Raw genomic sequence first — 9,755 nt, 5'->3', positions numbered from 1 at the left:
GGGGAAAAAAATAATAATTTCCCCTCTGTCAGGACGGAGCTCTGCCTCGTTAAATCACTTTGAAAAACACCCGTACAGCATTTATGGCCGTGGTCATTTTGAGTAAGGGCAGTTGATTCATGTAGAATCTACTACTTGGAATCCATCTGCCTTCAGCTCAGGCATGCAAGCAATAGCTGAGAAATCCCCTCTTATAGACTCCTGGGATATATGACATAATTTGCCTAGGCCTGGAAATCAGAAGGTACCTGAAGATATGTAAAAAAGCAAAAAGTTTAAAACAAGTAAATATACTTTTCTATCTATTTATTTATCTAGTGCTAGCATCATAAAGATTAAAAATACTCAGGTTGATCGAGTGTACTGTAGTGTCACGTACCTTACAGCGGAGTCCGAAATGCTGAGGGTGGCCTCTTGCACGGTTCTGGTCCCAACACCCCTGGTAGTGAGGACAGGGAGTGCTGTGGCAATGACAGGGTGCAGGTGCCTGCAGGCTGAAAGCTGGAGCTCGGAGATACAGGATCCTCTCGGAGGAAGGCGTGAAGACTGATCACAAGAACTGTTCAGCAAAAGCCAGGCAGGTAAGTATGGATTCAGGAACAACGTCAGGAACAGGCAAAGGTTGGCAACTGACTGGCAACAAGGTACATAAATGAAAGGCAAGTTCGTAGTCAAGGACAGACAGAGGTTGGCAATGGGCTGGCAGCGAGGTACAGAATCAGGAAGCAGAGCCGTAGTAGAGAATCCAAGCCGCGGTCTGTATAATCAGTAAAGGTAGATAACAGGCAGGGGTGATCTAGGAGAATGGTCAAGGAAGCTGGGTTTGTCAGGAGCAATGTAACAGGTCAAACAGCAATCAGGAACTCAGGAACAAGCTGAAGACGATCCAGCACTGGTATCAGGCAGAGACTCTGTTTATATAGGGTGCCATGCACCAGGATTGGTGGATGTGAATGTGCGTGCGCGAGTGCGCACACACGTTCGTATTGGTGTGCGAGTGCGGACACATGTTCGAATTGGTGCGTGCGTGCGTGCGCACGTTCGTTCCGGAACTCGTTCTGCTCTGTCAGGGATACTGCGCATAGCCATTGGCATTAGTGGAATGGGAATTAGCTACTGCTGCATGGAGATGGGCATTAGCACTGTGAGTTCTCTGACATGTAGATCCACTTTTCTTTAGGACCAACTGTGAGCTGGCATACAGAGGTGGAGCATGTCTGTGCTGAGAAGCTGTCATATAGGTGACAGCTTCCCGTACAGTGCTGTATCCTCGGCCCTATTCAGCTGTGAGCCAGGAGATTCCTCAGCTGAAAAAAATGAAAACAAAGGAGCCAGAGATATTAGTGATGTCATTACCTAAATATGGCAATGCCTATATTTGGAAAATTACATGTCATTGGTTGGGTGGAGTCTGATGGGGAGCTGAGAGACTAGTTCACTATTGGGTTCAATTTACTTTTGATTGACAGAGCATTGCAGTAGGTTGATCCATATCCATTATTGAACTAAATAGCAGCTATGGATATGCCCAATGTCAATCAACAATCAGACAGACCTGATAGGAAACTGGTTGCAGTTTCCCAAAAGTCTTTGCCCTATTATATGTCTAGTATATGTGAACACTCACCTTGTAAAACAACGCATTCAGTGAAAGGCAAACATTTTGTGTATATATATATATATATATATATATATATATATATATATATATATATATATATATATACATAAAAACATTATAAATACCTTTTTTGCCCTTTTTTTTTTTAAAAACAAAGTTTTTATTGAAGTTTTCACAAAGCATCAGTACAGAAGGTTGAGAGAGATAGTATATCAACAGTTCCTACTGAGTATTGTAACATACTTTAACAACTGACATCAAAGGTAACATATACATAAGATGCGTTGTGTTGAGACTTGAATATCTAGTGTAACTTTGGGTTTCTCTATCGGTGTCGGTGCTGTCTCCACACCCCGGCACCCCAAATCGGGCACTAGCTGTGCCATGGGATAAGAGGCAGCCCCACCAATGATCAAATGTCAAATGTTAGGTAACCTATACAACCGAGAGTAGCATATGAATGTATAACTGATAACCAAAAAAAGCAGAAAAAGGACCCAGAGTCCTGCTTACTGAGTGTACACCCTGAGCTGACAGTTCCTCGATTGAAGTGAACCAAGCAGAAGGGTGTCGTTGAGTAGAATTTGCAGAGTTGAGGGACGCATAAGGTAGGTGTGTACTTGATTTGGGGGGATGTTACAGCAGCTCGGGTTGAAAGTTGGCAGGACAAAGGGTTCAATTCTCGTAGGCCGCGTACACACGGGGGGACTGTTCGCCCAACTTTGTCCGCTGAACAGTGTTTCAGCGGACAATCCGCTCGTGTGTGGGCTTCAGCGGACAGTTTCAGCGGACAGTCTGACGAACAAAGTTTTTCGGAATTCCCGTAAGACAGTCCGCTGAAACTTGGTTTCGGCGGACAGTCCGCTCGTGTGTAGGCTTGTTCGACAAACTAAGTTTCGCGCATGCTCAGAAAGGATTTACACGGCGAAGGTTGCATTGCAGTGTATTGGACGTCGAATTTCTCATCCCATCGTACGTGCCGTTCACGTCATCGCGCACGCTTTCAGCGGACTGTTCGTTCATCGTGTGTGGTCAAGTCCGTCCATGCAAATTTTGAGCGGACTGTTTGTCGTATTGTTTGACGAACAAAGTTGGGCGAACAGTCTGCCCGTGTGTACGCGGCCTTAGGGTCATGTGATTTATAGTGCTGTGCTCAACGATCCAGGGTTCCCAGTTTTGGAAGAAAGATACAGTAGTTAGGTTAGCTTTAGCGAAGGAGAATTCCATCTGGAAATGGTTGTTCAACAGGACAATAAGATTCGATCTAGTAGGAGGCTGTGGTGATTTCCGTTTTTTCGCTAGTGCTAAATGAGCTGCTATTAGGATATGAGTCGCTAATACTCTGACACAATTTGGTCAGTTGGGGATAGATAGACCCAGAAGAAGATCCAGTGGGGACCTTTTTTTCCCCCTTTTTAATAAATTATCACATACCCTTTGCTTGCAGTGGCATAAGGAGCTCAGGGCGGCCAGGGGGACTTGCCTCAAAAGGTGGTGTTGAAGTGGTAATGGGATGTTGGGGTCTTTGAAGAGGAGCAGTGAGAGGAAGCCCTACAGGTTGTTCCCCCTTCAAAAGTCAAAAAAAACCTCAAATGGACTTTTAAGGCATATATAAAATAAAGTGAAATAAGGTATAAAAAACAGTAATTTATTAATTATGAAATATAAAAACATGAAAAGTACATTAACATATATACATATAAGCCACCACTGTACATACAGTAACCTCTGATACTCTTGCACCCAACACGTTTCGAATTAAAAATATACCTCCTTCTTCAGGGGTGTGCATTAGAACAAGAGAAAGTTTGTATTAGGGTGACATTCTATGATGTGTTAGTTAAAAACAACAGATGGTTGAATAGGTGTGCCGAGCAGTTTCAAAGTTTTAATAGCTCTTAATGATGTTGTTAATTTGATGTCTGAGCCAAATTAAGCCGTAGAGTAAACAGTTAGTAAAAAACGCCCCAAACTCTCTCACGACCCCCCGTGAGGGCAAAGACACTGTGGCACAAAACAGTCAGCCCTGAAGATGACCATTGAAAAGTCAGCAAAAGCATGCTGGTGAGAAGATGTATACTGGTTGATAATAGTGGTTGATAACAAAAAACTGCACTGATGGTCACTGATGAGGTGACACTAATAAGCAGCACAGATAAGGCTGCACTGATGCTGCACTGATGGGCCCTAATAGGCTGTACTGGTGGGCACTGATAAGGCTGCACTGATATGATGAACTGATGGGCACTAACAGGCTGCACTGGTGACCACTGATGAGGCTGCACTGATGGCACTGAGCGGGTGGCACTGATGACCACTGATGGCCACTGATGAGGTGGCACTGATAAGATGCACGATGAGTCTGCACTGATAAAACAGCACTGATATGCTGCACTGATGGGCACTGATAGTTTGCACTGTTGGCCCCTGATGAGGCTGTACTGATGGCCACTGATGAAGTCACACTGATGGGCACTGATGAGGCTGCACTAATGGGCACTAATAAGGCAGCACTGATATGCTGCACTGATGGGGCTGCATTGATGGGCACTGATGAGGCTGCACTGATGGGCACTGATAGGCTGCACTGAAGGGCACTGATAAGGCTGCACTGATGGCCACTGATGGGCACTAATGAGGCTGTACTGATGGGTACTGATAGGCTGCACTGATGGGCACTGATGAGGCTGCCAATCAGTGCACCTCTCCCTGTTCGATCAAGTGAGGGGGTAGTGCCAGTGGATCTCCGCCTTCCCGATTGCTCGAGCAAGCGGGCGCCTAGGGGGGAGTGTGAGTGAGGGGGCCAGGTTTGTTTACCACCCCCTTAAAATATTGAGCACACCACTGCCTCTGACACCAGATAATTGTCACTAAAACATGCAGAACTGAGATCTGCCTATGTAAACAAGGTAGCTCTCCTTTCTGACGGGGGGGGGGGGGGGGGGGATGAAAAGCAGGGAAATAAAATCCATCACTTCCCCTAGTAAAAGTACCTCCCACAGTACACAAAAACACTGGCTGGGCACACAATAAATTCTTTGATCTCTGTAGATGTTTAACCCCTTCCCAGCCAGTGTCATTAGTACAGTGACTGCATATTTTTAGCACTGATCACTGTATTAGTGTTACTGGTTCCCACAAAGTGTCAAGACTCAGTGTCAGTTATTGTCCGTTTGTCCGCCGCAATATCGCAGTCCTGCTATAAGTCTCTGCTTGCCGCCATTACTAGTAGAAATAAATAAATAAAAATTCCATAAATATATACCATAGTTTGTAGATGCTATAACGTTCATGTAAACCGATCAATATAGGATTATTAGAATTTTGTTTTTAGCAGAATACATATTGGGCTAAATTGATGAAGAAATTTTATTTTTTTATTTTTTTTATTGGGTGTTTTATAGCAGAAAGTAAAAAATATTGTTTTTTTTTTCAAAATTGTCTTTTGTCTATAGTGCAAAAAACAATAATGCAGAGGTGATCAAATACCACCAAAAGAAAGCTCTATTTGTTGGGATAAAATTACATTGCATTTAATTTGGGTACGTTTTAGCAATTGTCAGTTAAAGTAACGCAGTGCCGTATCGCAAAAAAAATTACCTATTCAGAAAGTGGGGAAAACCTTCTGGAGGTGAAGTGGTTAATTGATTAGGTGTGCTAACAAAGGAAATCCAAATCTGCCTTCATAAAAAGTACACAAAGTGGCTATGAATCTGCCATATAGTCCATATTGTATGTCCGAGGAAAGAAGTTAAAGTGAAAATATGAAGAAGCTTTTTCCTTGCAGATGTTTTGTAAATATAAAATGATTCCATGTGTTTATGTTCTACAAACCTTGGCTGCACATCAGCAGACTCCTCTGGGAAATGATAACACAAAGTGATTGTTGTCAAATCGTAACTTCCCAAGAAGACAAAAATGGACAGGAGAGCAGCTCAGAAAGAGTGGGCGTGGTCTCACAGAGATGGGTGTGGTTATATAGCTGATATTTAAGAGGTGTGGCTTAATCATAATGAGCATGGTAAAATAGAGGCGGTTTGGAAATAAAACAAATTTTATACCAAGTTCCAGGCTAAAAAAAGATAACATAATGATGTTATGTTATCATATCAGTAAAAATAGCTTTATATCACTTTTATCCAGTTTGAGACCACAGCCTTTGGATTAACATATTATTATTATACAGGATTCATAAAGCGCCAACAGTGTGTGTAGTGCTTTACAAAATAAAGGAAGATTGTATAGTTACAATACAATTCAATACAAGAGGTTAAGGAAAGCCCTGCTTGTGAGAGCTTACAATCTAATAGAAAGGGGCAAGCAGAGGCAGCTGGTGTTTTGTTTTTTGTTTTTGGGGGGGGGGGGCAAACAAACATTCCCCCCCCCCGGAACGGCTGGCTTCTGCGGCACTACCCCACCCACTGTCTGCCGGTCGGTCCAGCACTTACCCCATCTAGGTGACAGTCTGCTGGCAGTGGCTCTGATGTCCTCGAGCACGGTGGACCCCATCTAGGTGGCGCCCCTGGTGTCCTCTCCTCCAGCACGGTGGCTTCTACCGTGCAAGCCGCCGTGCATCTCCTCTCTCCTCCTCCTAGGCGCTAGGCATCCAATAGGATCTCCTGACGTTTTGGCCAATCGGGAAACGGGTCTCACGCCCTGCTTCCTGATTGGCAGAGAGGAGATTTAGTGTGAAAATAGCAAATATTCATTTGCTATCTTCACACAACTGGGTGGGTTTAGGGCGCAGTGCTCTGCCCCCCAAGCCCACCCTTTTTAAAGCCTATTAGAGCCACTTCCTTCAACCCCACCCCCCACTGTAATCCATAGTCTGGCGCCCCTGTATGTAGATCAGGGGGCCGGATGCATGGTTAGGGGGGCAGCACCCATGCACCGCTAATGGATGGGCTGCCGCTGGGGGCAAGTGGTACAAAAGATAAATACTGTGAGAGGGATGATCCGATGGAAAATGTAAAAGTCCATGTAGGAATCTGCTGTCCTCTACTGTCTGTAATTGTAAGACCCCTTTAACACTGGGGCGGGGGCAATGACAGCAGTAAAATGCCGCTATTTTTAGCTTTACCGCTAATTTCACTGTGCTATTCGGCCGCTAACGGGGCGCTTTTACCGCCTGCTAGCGCCCGAGAAAGGGTTAAAACCACTGCAAAGCACTGCTGCAGCCAGCGGTATAGCTGTGCTGCCCCATTGATTTCACCGCACGGAAAATGCTGCTAGCAGGTTTTTTTTTTTACCGTCCTGCCAGCGCATCGCTCCAGTGTGAAAGCCCTCGGTGCTTTCACACTGGAGACACAGCAGCGGCTCTTTCAGGGCGCTTTGCAGGCAATATGTTTAGTGCTGTAGCGCCTGCAAAGCACCCCAGTGTGAAAGGGGTCTAAGTGTGTGAATGTGTTGTTGGTCACCTTGATGTATCATAGTAGGTGAGCCTGTTTATTGCAATACAGTTTGTATGTGGCTCCTGGTATTTTAGTTAGCTAGTTTTAGCTTAGGGCTCAATAATCAGCATGGGCTAGAGCCAGGTTAGGCATCCAACAGCCTACAAGTATATAGAGGTCTGGTTACATGTCAAAATATAAGCTACTAGTGACTAAGACACAGAGTAGATCGACTGACTCTGAGTTCCAGTGTCATACCATGGTTTGCTGTTGAGGATCTGAATTCCAGGCCAGTTGGCTGAAGGATCTCCCTATCATCGCTGATCTTGTCTTCAGTTCTTTGACACCAAGATGGACGCTTCATCGTTATCATCCTCAAGGGCCCCTGCAACATTCATCTGGAGGTATCTTTATTAATAAAGAGTTATTAACTACTTCAGCCCAGGAAGGATTTGCCCCCTTCCTGATCAGGCCATTTTTTGAGATACGGCACTGCATTGAATTAACTGACAATTGCGCGGTCATGTGACATTGTACCCAAAACAAAATTGATGTCCTTTTTTCCCCACAAATAGAGATTTATTTTTTGCGCTATAAACAAAGAAATAGCGACAATTTTGAAAAAAGCACAACATTTTGTACTTTTTGTTATAATAAATATTCCAAAAAAATAAAAAAAAAATGAAATTCTTCATTAGTTTAGGCCGATATGTATTCTTCTACATATTGTTGGTAAAAAAAAATCACAATAAGTGTATATTGATTGGTTTGTGCAAAAGTTATAGCATCTAAAAAATATGGGAAAGATTTAAGTAATTTTTACTATTTTTTTTACTAGTAATGGCAGCGATCTGCGATTTTTATCGGGACTGCGACACTGCGGCAGACAGAGCAGACACTTTTTTGGGACCATTGACATTAATACAGAGATCAGAGCTAAAAATAGCCACTGACTACTGTATAAGGGGGTGATCAATGGGTTAACTGCATTCCCTATGTGTGTTTCTAACTGTGGGGGGGGGGGAGTGACTGAGAGAGGAGACAGACCGTTGTTCCTACTTAGTAGGAACACACGATCTGTCTCTACTCCTCTGACAGAACCGGGATTTGTGTGCTTACACACACAGATCCCCATTCTCGTTCTGTCAGGAGCAATCGCGGGTGCCCCGCTGGGCATGTGCATCGGCTCCAGGGATACACTGCGGGCACGTGCACGCGCCTGCTATAGCGTCTTAAAGAGCTGACTTACAGCTAATGCAATTTGCGCAGCTGTGCAAACTGCGGTGGCTGGTCGGCAAGTGGTTAATAACTCGGTATACCTGGGCATATGTGTACAATTCCACCAGGACTCTTCTAGGGCCCCTTGCTGATAATACATGTTTGCATGTATTATTATTAATCTTATATAAAGCTTGTAATATTTCCATACTTGTGCGCATCTATATACGTATGGGTAATAGTAAATGCTTCTAAATACTTTGATTAGATTACTATTTACTTTACCTGTTGTCGGTGGAGGCACGGCCAACATTATCAAACCCTCTCTTCCACTTATCAAATATTCTGATTCTGGGTTCTGTTGTTTACCTACAGGCTTAGCACAATATCTTTTTAGTGAAGGCCATTTCTCATAACCCTCCCCATGTTCAGTTTTTAGGTAGAAGTGGGATAAGCTTCCCTGAAGAGATGAGTTTTCAGGGATCACCTAAAGTTGCACAGTGTAGGAGATAGCTAAACATACTGGAGTAGCAAGTTCCAAAGGATGGGGGAGACTCTGGAGAAGACCCGGAGACGAACATGGAAGGAGGTGACAAGGGAGCTAGAGAGCAGGAGGTCCGGGGAGTAGCAGAGAGGATGGTTTGGGTCATATATGGACACAAGAATGGTGATTTAGCTTAGGGCAGAGTTGTGGATGGCTTTGTATGCCAATGTTAGTGTTCTGAATTTTTTTGTTGGGTGATCAGAAGCCAGTGTAGGTAATGGTATTGACAGAGTAGTGAGACCGTGAGAGGTGTTCAATGGGGAAAGAACAATTCAGGCATAATTCCCTCTTTTCTATTACTTCTTGTTCTGGACACATCTCTAACATTTTGGATTTCCCTTCCTTTATTTCTTGATAATGATGGTCCCCAGTACAAACAGAGGGGTGATTCTCTACCGTAATACAATATGTTCAGTTTCAGTTTCTAATCAATGGCAGCACTATCCAACACAATACAACCTGATTGCTGGACTGTTCTGTCACTGCCATGATTTCTGATGTACTCAAGAAGACACAAAGTTGAACTGTGGGAAAGGCAAATATTCTCTTAATATACCATATTGCTAGGTGTATGGTTACTTGAATATTGATGTGCTTTGTAAATCTCCAACAACTCTGTGCAGTAATCCAGGGGCAAACTTTGCCTGTGTGCTATAGCTTCCTGTAATAAAGACCGATCACTGCTGCTCTCTCTCCATGTGCAGGGGGACTGGTCTTGTCTCCGCCCCCTCTTGTAGTTTTTCGCAGGCAGCCTGTAGTAGGTGGAGCCTGTTGAGTTCCTCTTACTGCTCTGTTCTCTGCATAATATAGTGAAGAATGTATTTGAATTAAAGTTTTGTGCCTGGAGTTCAGCTTTAATGTGTTAGAGATAGAAAGAGAGCAAATTTGGAATTTCAATAAGGTTAAGCTGAAACATGTTTTTTTTCAGTCATGTCAATTATGTAACTTCACATATAACATTATGTAAGATTTATATGTAGCG

Source organism: Lithobates pipiens, unplaced genomic scaffold (genome assembly GCF_037356315.1).
Source record: "Lithobates pipiens isolate NorthernLeopardFrog02 unplaced genomic scaffold, aLitPip1_a1.2 Scaffold_3, whole genome shotgun sequence".
Classification (NCBI taxonomy): domain Eukaryota; kingdom Metazoa; phylum Chordata; class Amphibia; order Anura; family Ranidae; genus Lithobates; species Lithobates pipiens.
The sequence above is the reverse complement of the archived record's forward strand: the minus strand, read 5'-3'. Positions refer to the sequence as shown.